A 14854-nucleotide genomic window follows, 5' to 3' on the forward strand; every position below is an offset into this window, starting at 1 on the left:
AGATAGCATCTGCCACTACTGAGGAAATTGGCAGCATATAGACTGTGTTTGACTGTGTAGGCTAACCTGTTTTCCAGAACCAGTGGGTAACAAATAGGATGCTGGTTTCCCAGCAGCAGATTTGTACACTACTGAATAAAAAAAAAATTGCTTCTACTACATAATAATAATATTGGGGAAATCAAGACTGGGGTGTATCTAATACAGGTAAAATTAGTCATCCTACATGGAACAGACGTTGCAGACAGAACTGATTTCCTTGGATATAACAGATAAGATCCTTGCTAGTAAGGAGGTTAGAAACATTGAGGATTTTATTATTCAAATCTTATTGGTAATTACAGGAATTAATGCATAGGTTACTGTGAGAGTCAGATAAAGGTTAAATTTCCACAGAGAAAGAGAATAATGCAGAGATTTAAAGAACAAAGGTCCCAGGAAGTGGTACACTGTAGGTGGGCTGGGCTTGACCAATAGGAAGTAAGTGGATTGTTCCAAGAAGACCCCAAAATCAAGATAAGGGTCAAGCCAGCTCAGACCAGTTGGGGTCAACCTGAGGACACCTGAAAAATGTTAGTGTGCCTGCTTAATGAGCTTCATTACTATTTATGTGACACACCCTGCATAAAATTAGAGCCTCATTAAGGAGTCATGGGAGGTATGACCAAGAGAGGGGGAACATACTTGAGCATATCAAGGGGAAACATGTAAGAAAAGGTGTAACCTGGGAAGGGATGGACCAATCCTGGCCTGGGAGGCTGAATTCAACTGCATAAAAGCACACTTGCCCTTGTACACAGGGCCCACCCCTCCTGAAGAGGGGTGGAGCCCACTTCTGGCCAGAAATGTCTAAATCCTCTGGACTTTCTCTGTAATAAATTTTCTTGATACTAAATTTTTGGTGTCAAGCCTATTTCTAACAGTTACCATACATGTATTTCCTTTTCCAAAAGACAGGGATAAGATGTTATAACTGGGAATAAATTACAGTAGTGGTCTGACTATGAGACGGCTATTTGAGGCCATAGTCAAACAAAGAAGTGAATTGTTTGAGGCATTAACCAGGCTTTCCCACCATGAATTGGCTACGCAGATAAGAAATATTCAAAGCCCAGCTGATAGAGAGAAAAGTCATCACAGAAGCTATGAAGATAAATAAATATAACTATTAAGAAAATAAAACTAAGTAAAATACATAGGACATGAAGGATCCTTAATTGTACCTAGTCCCATGTAGTACCAGGACATAAATGGATGCTTAACAAAAATTCAGTTCTGGCAGTTAAGACAAAATTTGTATAATTGTTTACATAACTCTGGAGTTAAAAGGATAGCAAGAATTTTGATGCCCAGGTAGTTAATAAATGCAATCATCAAAAGAGTCACGGATCTTTTGACCAGCCTAGAACAGACTTTCACCTGGCCTGCTGGCACTGAGACATGGCCCCATGACAAACTGCCATTATCATTTATATAATTTAATAATTTTAGAAATGGTTCATTAGCATTATTTAAATATGAGATTCATACATCCGAAGACTAGCTCTGAATCTCCTCTTGGCTAATTCATTACAATTCAACAGAAAATGGGTTCAATGTAAAGAAAAATTACTGGCAAAATATTATTAAAAATACAAAGTTTTAGAAATCACTTCCTGATTGAGATACGAGAAAGACTTTAAAGAGGAATTGGCACCTGATTTGCATTTTCAATGGAGGGATTTTAGCTGACAGAGATGAGTATGGGTAGGTGTGGAGAGTCCTAGGGAGACATAGAGGGAAAGGATAAGATCTGAGAATTTAGAGTAATCAGGTTTGTCTGGAACACAGCTTATGTGAAGAAGAAATTAAGGCTAGAAAGGTAAACTTAGACCTAGATTTTGGGGAGCCTTCCTGGGATCAAAATATATACTTAATGTGCTGAACAAATTTTATGTAATGTAGGTATTGCTGCCATGGAAAATCAAGAGGATTTTTTTATTCACATTTTTCTGAATTCCTCATATTCACAGTTTCTTAAAGCAAAATAATGTTATATTATCTCCACATAACATAAATTGTTCAGCCATATAGTAATCAAGAGGTACCTATTATATTTCCAGGTTTTTGTTACTACAAAGAGTATTCCTAAAGTCTTAACGTTAAATGGAGAAGTATTTTAAGACCTACAAAAATAAAAGATATAGCTATAATTGCTTTTCAAATGTTTTAATATTTTGATCAAGCTCTAATCTAATTAGTGTGAATAAGGATACTCAATCCAAGAGTAAAGTTTGTCACCTCATTCTGTGAAAGGCATTCTCATTACTTTTGGCAAATTCATGGGAGAGTAACCTAATTTATTTCAATCTCTTGATCTTGCATGAGTTACAATGGAGCACATAGCCTATCCAACAACATTCCCTTAGCCTCTACATGACTGACCAACTTCATTTCCACTTATAGATCTTTCTGATCATATCCTTTAGGACTCTTTCACAATTCTTGATTAGTTATATGTTACAGCCTTTCTCTTAATTATTCACAACTATGGGTTACCAGCAACTTTAATTCTTACAATCATGTTAAACATATTTCCACATTCATTATGTTGTGACAGAAGAATCACAACAAAAGGGAAAAAAGCCAGTAGAAAGGAGAAAAAAAACAAAGTGAAAATATTATTCTTTGATCTGCACTCAGACTCCCTAATTCTTTTTTCTGGATGTGATTAGCTTTTGTTATCACAAGTCTCTTGGAATTCTCATGGATCTTAGTTAATCATTGCACAATATTGCTGTTACTATGTACAATGTTCTGCCTTTGCTCACTTCACTCAGTATCAGTTCATATAAGTTTTTCTGGGTATTTTTTTAAAACAACCTGTGCATCACTTCTTATAGAGCAAAAGTATTCCATTACATTCATATACCACAACTTATTTGGCCACTCCCCAAATGATGGGCTTCCCCTCCATTTTCAATTCTTTGCCACCACAAAAAGAGCTGCTATAAATATTTTTGAACATATGGTCTTATTCCCTTTTTTATTATCTCCTTTTGATACAGATCTAGTAGTAGTACTGCTGGGTCAAAGGGTCTACATGGTTTTATAGTACATTGAACATAGTTCCAAATTATTCTCCAGAATAGTTGGATCAGTTCACAACTCCAGCAACAATGCATTTGTGCTTCTAACTTTCCCACATCTTCTCTATCACTTATCATTTTCCTTTTCTGTCATATTAGAAAATGTAATATGTGTGAGGTGTACTCAGAATTGTTTTAATTTGAATTTCATTAATCAAAAGCAATAACTTAATTCTTTAGAAATGGTTATATTCCATGATTTATAGTCATGTAACTTTACTAAAAGGAATGTTGATGTTAAAGATTTTGCCCATTATTCCAGGGAGAAGCTTAAGTTCACTAGAAATGTTGCAAAATTTTCTAAGTCAAGTATAAGCCCACTTTCTTTCCCTTTTTTCAAAGTTGAGCCAGCTCATTGTACCTGTACAATGTCTGTCAAAGATAAATGTATGGATTAATCATTTCCATGCAATGTCAATCTATTTACACATAATAATTCAGAAAAACTAAAATGTGTGTGTGTGTCTGTCTGTCTGTAATTAAGTTTAATTCTTGCAAGTGGTTACATATTTCCTTTAAGAGGTGCTGAAATGTTCTAAGGTTTGAAGATGTCAGCCAATTATAAACAAGAGTTCATCACTGTGCAGCAGGAATTCCTTTTCCATTTAGAGTGTGTGCTACAAATACTCCATGATAACAATGAAACAGGAAAGATCAATAACCAATGTCTTGATTTTTTTACATTGCTTTGATACTTAATCATTTAACAGATACAATCATTTTAATAAGATAAGAAGTAATTGTGGGATTTATAGTGAGAGTAAAGTTCCAGGTGAAAATCTGTGTAAGTGGAACTATAATGCTGTCCCCGGTGAATGACTATGTCAGTTAACCTTAAGAGTATAAATTCAATCAGTATAAAGTGTGACTCTTAAGTATGCAAGTATAATAATCATACTTTGCTTTAAAATGGTCAAGTAAGAAAGCCCTATAAAGTTAGGAGGCCATAGGGGAAAAAAAACAAAAACAAAAACAAAATAAAAAACAAACAAATGAAAAAACAACACAAAGTTAGGACATAAAGACCTGTAAAATGGAATCTTGTGCTCCACATTAATCAATTTCCAGAAGACGTTTTTGTACCATACATAATTAATGAATAAATAAGTGAATTTTGTATCTTGGGTTCTCAGACTAAAATGGGTGGACTGTAGACTTCACATTGGTTTCTCTTAATAAAATTTGGTTTCTTGGCCCAGGAAGGTTTCCAGTTTCTTTTTCACAATAGTAAACACCTTTGATGAGCATATAGTTGCTCCCTTTTTGCCATGGATGGTATTAATAATCAGGGGCAATAAAACAATGGTATTCCTGTTGTTACATCTTTCAGTTCTATATGACTTTGATAATTACATTGGAAACACCTTGTTGTAGAGAACCTTTAACACAATTTTTTGTTCTACTAAATAAAATACATTTTCATAGTCAAGAAATAGTAGAGTCAATGAAATCTTAAATTCTCTACATCATTCAAACAATGTTCTATTTATAAAGATGTGATCTACTCTGAAGCATAATTTGTTAAACATTATGCGTTATCTTCGCATTCCCATTCCCATAAAGAATTCTATGTATACGTGAATCTGTGACAAAATTTTTGTGTAGTTAGGGAAGTAAGCATATGTGTTGGTAATTATTAACATTCTTTTGGACATTTTATTTTTTGGTACCAACAAAGTATGAGTATGAGTTGCCCCCTAAAAAAAAAGTTCCTGTTGTCCTTCCCCTTTTTAGATGCCCTTAGTGACCTCAAATGGAGGCAGCTAGGTGGTTCAGTGGATAGAACACTGATCCTGGAGTCAAAAAGACCCTAGTTGTGACCCTCTGTAAGTTACTTCTGTTTGCTTTAATTCACTGAAGAAGGAAATGGCAAATTATTTCAATCTCTTTGCCAAGAAAACCCCATGGACAGTATGGTACATGGGATCACAAAGAGTAAGACATAATTGAATGACTACACAACAATGACCTCAAAATTGTATTGGCTTTAGCACAAATCTCTCTTGACTACACTTGATCTAGTAAAGCTACTTGTCTCATTTTTTTCAAAAATTAATTTTCAACATACATAAATAAAAATGAGATTAAATAGACCTAATGATTTTATTTACACATATGAGTTGGAATGTGAGTATGAATATATAGAACATTCTAGATGATACAATGATATTTGTTACTGGAAAAATCCTGTTAGTAATATCATATTTTTCCACCCACATTTTCCCAAAACATTAATAAAGTTTTCCCTATCACATGCATATTTTTATGACATGTTCATAGAACTATCATTTTATAGAAAAAAATCTATAATAAATATGACTTTAAAATATCTACATGCTATTTTTTGAAATGTGAGAATGAAAAGTAAGCAATCAGACACATTCATTTCAATGAGTTGATATTACTCAGTTTTCATTTAATATTTGAATTATCCAGTTTAATTAAATTATTCAGTTTAATTTATACACAAAAATATATAAATTCATATATAAATATGCTCAAGTTAAAGAAGTAATTGTAATTTAGGAATTAGATTTTTTTTTAATGTTATATCCTCCAGCAAGCTGGAACATAGAAAGTATTTGCATTAAAATTTGAAGAGCTGTTCTTTTTAAGCTCAAACGGATATGTAAAGTTTAAAAATATTAAATATGCATTACTCTTGATATTATTTGAAATACTCCCTAATTTCTACTTTTAGATTTTAAAATAATAGATAATTTTAGTTAAAATAAGGATAACAAGAGTTATGGAGGTGGTATGATACCACAGAAAGAGTTCTGGCTTCAGAGTTAGAAAGTTTGGATTGCAACTTAGTTCTTCTATTTAATGACCTGTTTGACCTTGGATCTCATTTCTCCCATCAGAAAAATGGGAGTTGGACCAGGTGGTATCTAAAGTCCTTTTCAGCTCTAAATTTATGATACTTAAGATAACTAGCTAGGACTAAAAAGTCTTCAAAATAGAATTAGTTTAGCCAGTAAATACTGAAAGTATTAGGGCTTTTTTTTATTTGTTTCATTTAAGGAAAGGCTGCCAGGCATAACTTAAGATTTTCAAGGCATGGTGAAGAAAGAGGCAGCAGTCATCTTGAAGAGATTGCAAGGGCAGCATTCAACTATGGTAGTACAAGAGTGGCTAAAACCAGTATCATAGGTAAGCCTCAAACTCTCTATACAAGATCAGTTACTGGCAGTTTAAAACTAAACTAAAGCATGCAGTCAAATCTCAATTATTTGAGCCTTCAGAGGACACCTCCAAAAATGCACTGCTAGTAGCAAGGAAGGGATTCACTGACATGTTTCTACTTGGAACCAAGGACATTATGATATCCAGGCCCTGTTAGAAGGAAAACATTCACAGTGTTCTAATGAAAGTCTATTCCTGATACTTGACTTATTACAGCAGACTTTTTAATGGGTATGTAGGCTCTATCTTCATTGCATACTTCAGGGGGACTCATGCATCAAAGAAATTAAATACTTTATAGTTAAAGAAAGCATCCTCTTCAGATAAATTTCATTGATTTTCCACTTTTGTGGTAACAGGCAACTTGTGGGCAAAATTGCCAGAAAACTGAAATATTGTAGCCTGAAAACTTAGGCAAAAAATGAGCCAGAAATATGGAGTTTGGAAAGAGAAAGGCAGGAAGGAGAGGATATCAAGAGGGACAAAGTGGTTTATTGGAGGTATAGAAAGAGAAAGATGGAATCAAAAATATGTTTTCTCTACTAAAAAGAATATGTATGTATGTATGTATGTATGTATGTATGTATGTATGTATATATATATATACATACACACACACACACATATACACATAGATAGATAGATACATAGATACATAGATAGAAGAATTACAGAAAGAGAACTTAACCCATACAAGCATGCATATCATATTCAATTTAGTGCAACTGCCAACATGGATGCATGGATGGTAGAATGTGACATATCCTATGTATGTTTTTTTTTCTCCTGCATTATACCTTCTATGTGCTTTTTGGTTGGCTGCTGAGATGGAACTCAGAGTGCTTTCAAAAAGGCACTAAATAGCCAAAGTGAGACATCTTTTTTTCTCTTTGGCTTCATTTGAGTGAGAGTGCAATGACTGAAGTAAGCCTTTATGTGTGACGATTCAGTCAATTTGTCTCTCTACAAGTAATTAGGTATTGTGACAAATAAAAGCAAAATAAAACAACAAATATGTGATCAGTAATCTCAGGACACATAGATGAGGAGAGGGAAAGAATTGTAGTCAAGGGGAAGAGCCAGTGAAAATGTTGAGAGTCAGGAGATGGAGTGTCTTGTATTAGGAACATTAAGGGGGCCACTCCCACTGGATTTAAGAGTGTATGAGATGAGGAGAAAACAAGGGTGACAGTACAGGAAAGGTAGAATAGGGGGTTATTATGAAGCACTTTGAATGTAAAACAGATGATTTTATGCTTGATTCTAAAGGTGATAAGGAGCCATTGGATTTTATGAAAAGGAAAGTGAGAACGTAAAACCTATACTTTACGAAGACCATTTAGATAAATTAGTGAAGCTGAAAGAGATTTGAGTAAAGGAGACCAATCAGAAGATCATTGCAGTAGTACAGTCAAGAAGCTATGAAGACTTGAACAACACTGCTTAAAGTGTCAGAGGAGAGAACAGCATGTTTGAGAGAAATGTTCTGAAGGTAGGATCAACAGGATTTAGCAAGTAACTGCTAAAAAGAATTGAGGGAGAATGAAGATTTGAGGAAGTCAATTAGATTTAGAGACAGAGTGACTGGGCAGTTGGTGGTACCCTTGAGAAAAGTTAAGAGGGGAAGGCTTCTAGGAGGAGGGAATACAATGAGTTAAACTTTAGACAAGTTGCGTTTGAAATTTCTATGGGACATTAAGTTTGAGATGCCCAATAAGCAGTTTGAAACATAAGACAGGAAGTTGGGAGAGAATTTAGGACTGCATAAGTAGTTCTCAAATCATCATCAACACAGAGATGATAATTGAATCTATAGAAGATGATGGAATGAAATAATATAGAAGAAAAGGACCCAGGAGAATGTGATTCACAATTAATAGTCATACCATGGATGAACATCCAGCAAAGGAAATCGAAGACAGATCTAACAGAGGTCTCTACTCTAAACTAGAGATAGAGAGAGAAAGTATAAAGAAGAAGAGATTGCAGCAGAAGAGGTTACAGAGAGGTCCAGAAGGATGGGCATTAAGGAAAAAGGTCATTAGATTTGACTATTTAGAGATCACTGGCAACTTTGGAAAGGGTAGATTCACTTGCATGATGAAGTCAGAAACTAGACTATATTAGGTTAAGAAGTGAGTGATATGAAATGAAGATGAGAAACAAAATGTAGATGGTCTTCTCAAGGAGTTTAGCCACAGCTAGCAGGGACGGATGAATCAATCAAGGTGATTTATTATTTATTTTTTGAAGATAGTGAAGACATAGGAATTTCTCTACATGGAAAGAAGCAATAGACAGGGAGTGACTGAAGATTAAAGAGAGACTAAATATTATGGGGAAAGATATTCTGAAGTACAGTAGTGTTTGAGTGTGAAAACTTGTTTATGATGAGATGTTAGTACCATACCAATCAAGCTACCATAAATATTTTACAGACCTAGAAAAAATACGACAAAATTCATATGGAAAAAGAAAAGGTCAAGAATATCAAAGGAATCAGTGAAAAAAAAAGTGTGAAGGCAGGTGGCCAGCTCTACCATACCTCACACTGTATTATAAAGTGGTAATCTTCAAAACAATCTGATACTGGGTAAGAAATAGTGTGTTGGATTAGTGGAATAGATTAGGCGAACAATAAGTGATCACAGTTATTTAGTGCTGGTAAACCCAAAGACCCAAGCTTTTGAAATAAGAACTCACTATTTGATAAAAACTCTTAGGAAAACTGGAAAACAGCATGGCAGAAACTAGGTATAGGCAAATTCTTGTTTGTTGATGAGCTGCCATTCAGTTGCCTACAAACCGTAGCCTGTGCTCAATAACTGAATCAGGTTTAAAGTAACTTCGCGTATTATGTAAGAATCCCCTCATTTCTATTTCTGCCCTACAGAGTCTTCTCAGATTGTCAAGTCCAAGATGAAAAGACATATATATCATGTGGAAAATGTTGAATTGAAAAAGGAGAGCATCTGTAGGGATATTGTTGAAAGGCTTTTAAAACACCTTACAACCTATAAAATCTGATCCATCATTCTCTCTCTTTTCCACTGATTTCTTGGACCTATTTATTTTCCAGGCTTCATGTTCAAGACATGTGTGTAGGTATGTGTGTGTTGACCCAAGTTTGAGTCCATAGGTATATGAAATAATCCAATAGACTGTACAATAAACTACATTATGCAGTTTTCATCCACTGTTTTCACATGATTTTTGCTAAGATGTTTTATTGCTTGAGACCGGATACAATTAAAAAGATGCTATTTATGAAATAGGAGCATGTGGAAAACCTCACCATGAAGAGGAAATTAATTGTCTTTTTTTTTCATTTAAACTTTGTCAAACATCATTTGTGAAACTGAGGAACATCATTGAAACATTGTAACATATGGATTGATGTCAATTGATAGCATATTTAAATAAATTTGTCTCTAGTGGTTCCTCTATAATCAAATATAAATTTCTGTTTGGTTTTTAAAACACTTCACAACCTTTCCCCAGCCTGTCTTTCCAGACTTTCTGGGCTAGTAATTAGTCATTACTCCTCTCTCACTGTGCAATCCAACCAACCTGGCTTTCTTTCTGTTTCTCTCAAAAAAGTCTTTTTCTCATCTTCATGTTTTCCTACTCACTGTACGACTTCTCTATGTAGTTTTTCATGATTCTCTCCACTTTTTATTATTCCCTCATGAGCTGCTTTAGATTTAATTATCTTGTAATTATTTGCATTTGTTCCTTTAATACTAATTCTGTGTGTGCTTATGAATGTCTTGTTTTTTTCCCTCAATAGTATGCAAGGTCTTTTTGAATAAAAATTTGTTCAATTTTCACATGTGTCATACAGGATGTACTTAATAAATGACTTCTGATTGGTAATTCATCACTTGACAAATGCTTATCATGGAATTATAAATTTAAGATTTTTTAGGCTTATGACAAAATACAACACTCTTTCCTGTTAAACCACTAGAGAACATAGGAATAAATGGAATCTTCCTTGAAATGATGAATAGCATTTACCTAAAATCATCAGCGAGCATTATATGTAATGGGAATAAGCTAGAAGCATTTCCAAAAAGATCAGGGATTAACCAAGGATGTCCATTATCCCCACTATTATTCAATAGGGTACTAGAAACATTAGCTTTAGCAATAAGAGAAGAAAAAGAAATTGAAATAATTATAATAGGCAAAGAAGAAACAAACCTATCACTTTTGCAGATGACATGATGATATACTTAGAGAATCCTAGAGAATCAGGTAGAAAAGTTTGTGAAATAATGAACAACTTTAGCAAAGTTGCAGGATGTAAAATAAACCCACATGAATAATTGGAATTCACTATATTACTAACAAAGCCCAATTGCAAGAGATAAAAAGACTTTCCATTTAAAGTTATTGTAGACATTATAACATATTTGGGATTCTCACACAAATCAAGTGAGGTATGAATAATTGGAAAAATATCAGTTGCTCATGGGTAAGCCAATGTAATATAATAAAATTACAATTCTACCTAAATTAATTTACTTATTCAGTGCCATCCAAATAAAATTATGAAAAAAAAAGTATTTTATAGAGGGAGAAAAAAATAACAAAATTCATCAGGAAAAATAAAAGGTCCAGAATATGAAGGAAAATAATAAAAAGAAATGCCAGAAAGGATGACCTAGCCATACCAGATCTTAAATTGCATTATAAACAACAAGCATCAAAACTACTTGGTACTGGGTAAGAAATAGAGTGATGGATCAGTAGAATATATCAGGTACAGAAGACATTGTAGTCAATGACTATAGTAATCTACTGTTTGATAAAGCAAAAGACTCCAGATTCTGGAATAAGAACTCACTATTTGACAAAAAGTGTTGGGAAAACTGGAAACTAGTATGGTAGATACTAGGCATAGACCAACATCTTATGTCGTATACCAAAATAAAGTCAAAATGGCTACACAATTTAGATACAAAGGTTGATACTATAAGCAAACTGGGAAAGAAAGGAATGGTTTACCTGTCAGATTTAAGGAAAATGGAAGAATTTATGACCAAATAGGAGATAGAGAACATTATGAAATGTAAAATGGATAATTTTGATTACATTAAATTGAAAGTTTTTGCACAAACAAAGCCAATGAAACAAAGATGAGGATGGAAGTAGAAAACTGGGAAAGAAATTTTACCACCGGTGTCTCTAATAAGGACCTCATTTCTAAAATACATACAAAATTCAATCAAATTTGTAAGAATACAAATCATTCCTGAATTGATAAATGGTCAAAGGATATGAACAGGCAGTTTTCAAATGGAGAAATTAAAGCCATTTATAGTCATATAAAAAAAACGCTCTAAATCACTATTGATTAGAGAAGTGCAATTCAAAACAACTTTTAGGTACCGTATCACACATATCAGATTGGCCAATGTGACAAAACAGGAAAATGATAAATGTTGGAGATGTAGGAAAATTGGAACACTAATGCATTTTTGGTGGTTTTGTGAACTTATCCAACCATGCAGGAGAGCAATTTGGAACTACGGCAAAAGGAATATAAAACCATGTATCCTCTTTGATCCAGCAATACCACTACTAGGTCTGTGTCCCAAAGACACCATATAAATGGGAAAAGGACCCACATGTATAAAAATATTTATAACAGCTTTTTGTAGTGTCAAAGAATTGGAAATTGAGGGGATGCCCATCATTTAGGGAATGGCTGAAAGAGTTGTGGTATACGTATACAATGGAATACTATTGTACTATTAGAGAAGATGAACAGGTTGACTTCAGAAAATCCTGGAAAGACTTATATGAACTCATGCTGACTGAAGTGAGAAGAACCAGGAGAGCACTGTACACAGTAACAGCCACATTGTGTGATGACTAACTTTGATAGACTTATCTCTTCTTAGCAAGGCAAGGATCTAAGACAACTCCAAAGAACTCATGATGGAAAATGTTGTATACATCTAGAAAAAGAACTATGGTGTCTAAATGTAGATCAAAGCATGTTATTTGCTCCCCCCCTTTCTCTCTCTCTCTCTCTCTCTCTCTCTCTCTCTCTCTCTCTCTGTCTCTTTGTTTCTTCTTTCTTGTGGTTTCTCTCTTTGGTTCTAATTCTTCTTTACAAAATTACTGAAGTGAAAATAGGTTAAATATGAATGTACATGTTGAGACCATACCAATTTATATGCTGCCTTGGGGTCAGGGGAAGGGAGAGATGGACAGAAAATTTAGAACTCAAAATCTTGTAGCAGTGAATGTTGAAGACTAAAAACAAACAAATAAAATTTTAAAAATTTTAAAAAGAAATTATTCACTTCCAAAAAAGTAATAATAGTGTGTGGTTGGCTTCCTAACTCACCTTCTTAAATGGTACTACTATTTACTCACATTTAAAACTACTGAATCAGTTTGTCCAGAATTACATTAATGAGTATTTTACCACAATCACATAAAAATTAAACTTTGAGAGGTTTTTGCTACTTTAACCAATTTAATGAGCTTATTGTGTAATCTCAGAAATATTTTAATTTTCATTTATTTTATTACCCAAAGGATTTAACATTTCAAGAGATGTCTTTTCACATCCTTTTGACTAGAAAATAAAGTGATAAATCCTATGTAAGCTTGCACATAGAATCATTCAATCAATAAACATTAATTTAGTTCCTATTATGTGCCAGGCACTATTCTCAACACTGGACATACAAAAAGAGGCAAAAAAGTGATCCTTGGCCTCAAAGAACTTACAATCAAATGAGGAGGACAACACACAAAGAAATATATTCAAAGTAAGCTATAAACAGGATAAATAGGAAATAATTAACTAGGGGAAGGCACTTGATTTATGAGAGGTTGGGATAGGATTTCTGTAGAAAGTATAATTTTAGTTGTTACTTTAAAAAAAAAAGCTATAGATATTGATAGAGCAGAGGAGGGAAATCATTCCAGGAATTAGGGATGGCCAGAGCAAATGCCCAGACCAGAAATGAGAGTAAACAACCAGGAGACCAGAGTCACTTTATTTAAGAGTATATGTCAGGGAGTAAGGTGTAAGAAAACTAGAAAGATAGAAAAGAATTAAGTTATGAAGGTCTTTAAGTGCCAAACTGACTATTTTGTATTTTCTCCTGAAGGCAATAGGAAGTAAATGGATTTTACTGAATAGAGACCAGGAATGTGTTTTGAGATGACACAACATTGCCTCAGTGTTTACAGCAGAAGCAAGAGACTATATAAAAGAAAATTGGCCACAAAGCTAGGAAGAATGACTCACTCACTAGAATTTTAAAAGAGGGCCTCTGCCCCCTGATATTTCATTCCAGTCACTTGTCTTCATACTCTGTAGAGGCTCTCTGTTGGAAAAAAAAATTCTGTGAGGGGAAGGATGGTGCCCTTTTCTTTTTGGTAACTATGGTAGTTACTCATACATGGCTGTTTGCAAATATGCTGCCTAAGCAATCCTGAGAATAGATCTCAGGCCACTGGAAACCTCTTTAACTTGTTTGTTTCTTTTCCCCTCTGAACACACATGACAGAACAATGATCCTGAGGTGGGCATTTCCAGTTTTGAAAATAACTTCATTTATTTTGAGAGGTCAGGAGTTCCTGTATTTCCTCATTTGCATATGAAGAAAGACTTTTCCTTAACTCTTGGGAAAACATGACCATCTTTAGAATAAGCCTAATTCGTGTCCCCACCGGCCAGACAATGTAGAAGTAAAGGAACTGCTGACACAGTGCAGAGCTTAGATTGCTTTTAATTCCACACACACAAAAATGTTTCATGTTTAAACATATTGAGTATCAACCTCCTCAGAAAGTATCATAGTTACTGTGGCTTAGTTTTTCATTGTCAATAAGCATTAATGAATTTTTGTAATTTCAAACATTTATTTGGAATGAAGATGATTAATTGTGACCATAATCTTTGAGTTTTCTGCTATCTATTCATTTATATGATTTTATGATTCTTTGTAAATGAGACCAACAATAGAAGAGTGTAGTGTAGAAAACATAGTCCAAGATGGAACCAGGATAAATTCAGGAAGAGATGCGGATGATAATACATCAAAGGAGGCTATTAAAATCAGAGAAGAAAAAAGTGTTTTTAGTGCCAAGGAAGGAAAGAGTATTTAGAAAGATGGGGATGTCAAAAAAAATTACATTGAGGTCCTGTTGAATGATGACTCAAAAAGAAAAAGGCCAGCAGATTTAGTATTTTGGCACATTTAAAACACAGAAAGGAGAAGCAATCCAAAAGGAATAAAATTGAGTTATAAAATAATTTTCTAGTGAACTGGATAAGTACACTGTAGTAATAGAGAAGAGAGATGGCATGGATAACATTAAGGATTGGCATGGCCTGTATCATAGAGCAATAAGTAGATAAACCCAGCACGGTTGTAGAATAATGTTTATTTGACATAGCTAATTATGAAACTATGTCATAAGAGGATTTTGATGGCAGAGTAGGTATGGTGAATAGATTGGAAGAAACAGGACAAAGATTGTGATGAGAAAAATTAAAAAAA

General features: G+C 33.9%; 1 pseudogene; it reads left to right on the forward strand.

Annotated features, from left to right (window-relative positions):
• The first annotated feature begins 226 nt into the window (after positions 1–226).
• LOC110202269 (large ribosomal subunit protein uL23 pseudogene) overlaps positions 227–14854 on the forward strand; it is a 74893-nt pseudogene continuing 60265 nt past the window's right edge.

Source organism: Phascolarctos cinereus, unplaced genomic scaffold, assembly GCF_003287225.1.
Source record: "Phascolarctos cinereus isolate Bilbo 61053 unplaced genomic scaffold, phaCin_HiC Scaffold_7;HRSCAF=346, whole genome shotgun sequence".
Classification (NCBI taxonomy): Eukaryota; Metazoa; Chordata; class Mammalia; order Diprotodontia; family Phascolarctidae; genus Phascolarctos; species Phascolarctos cinereus.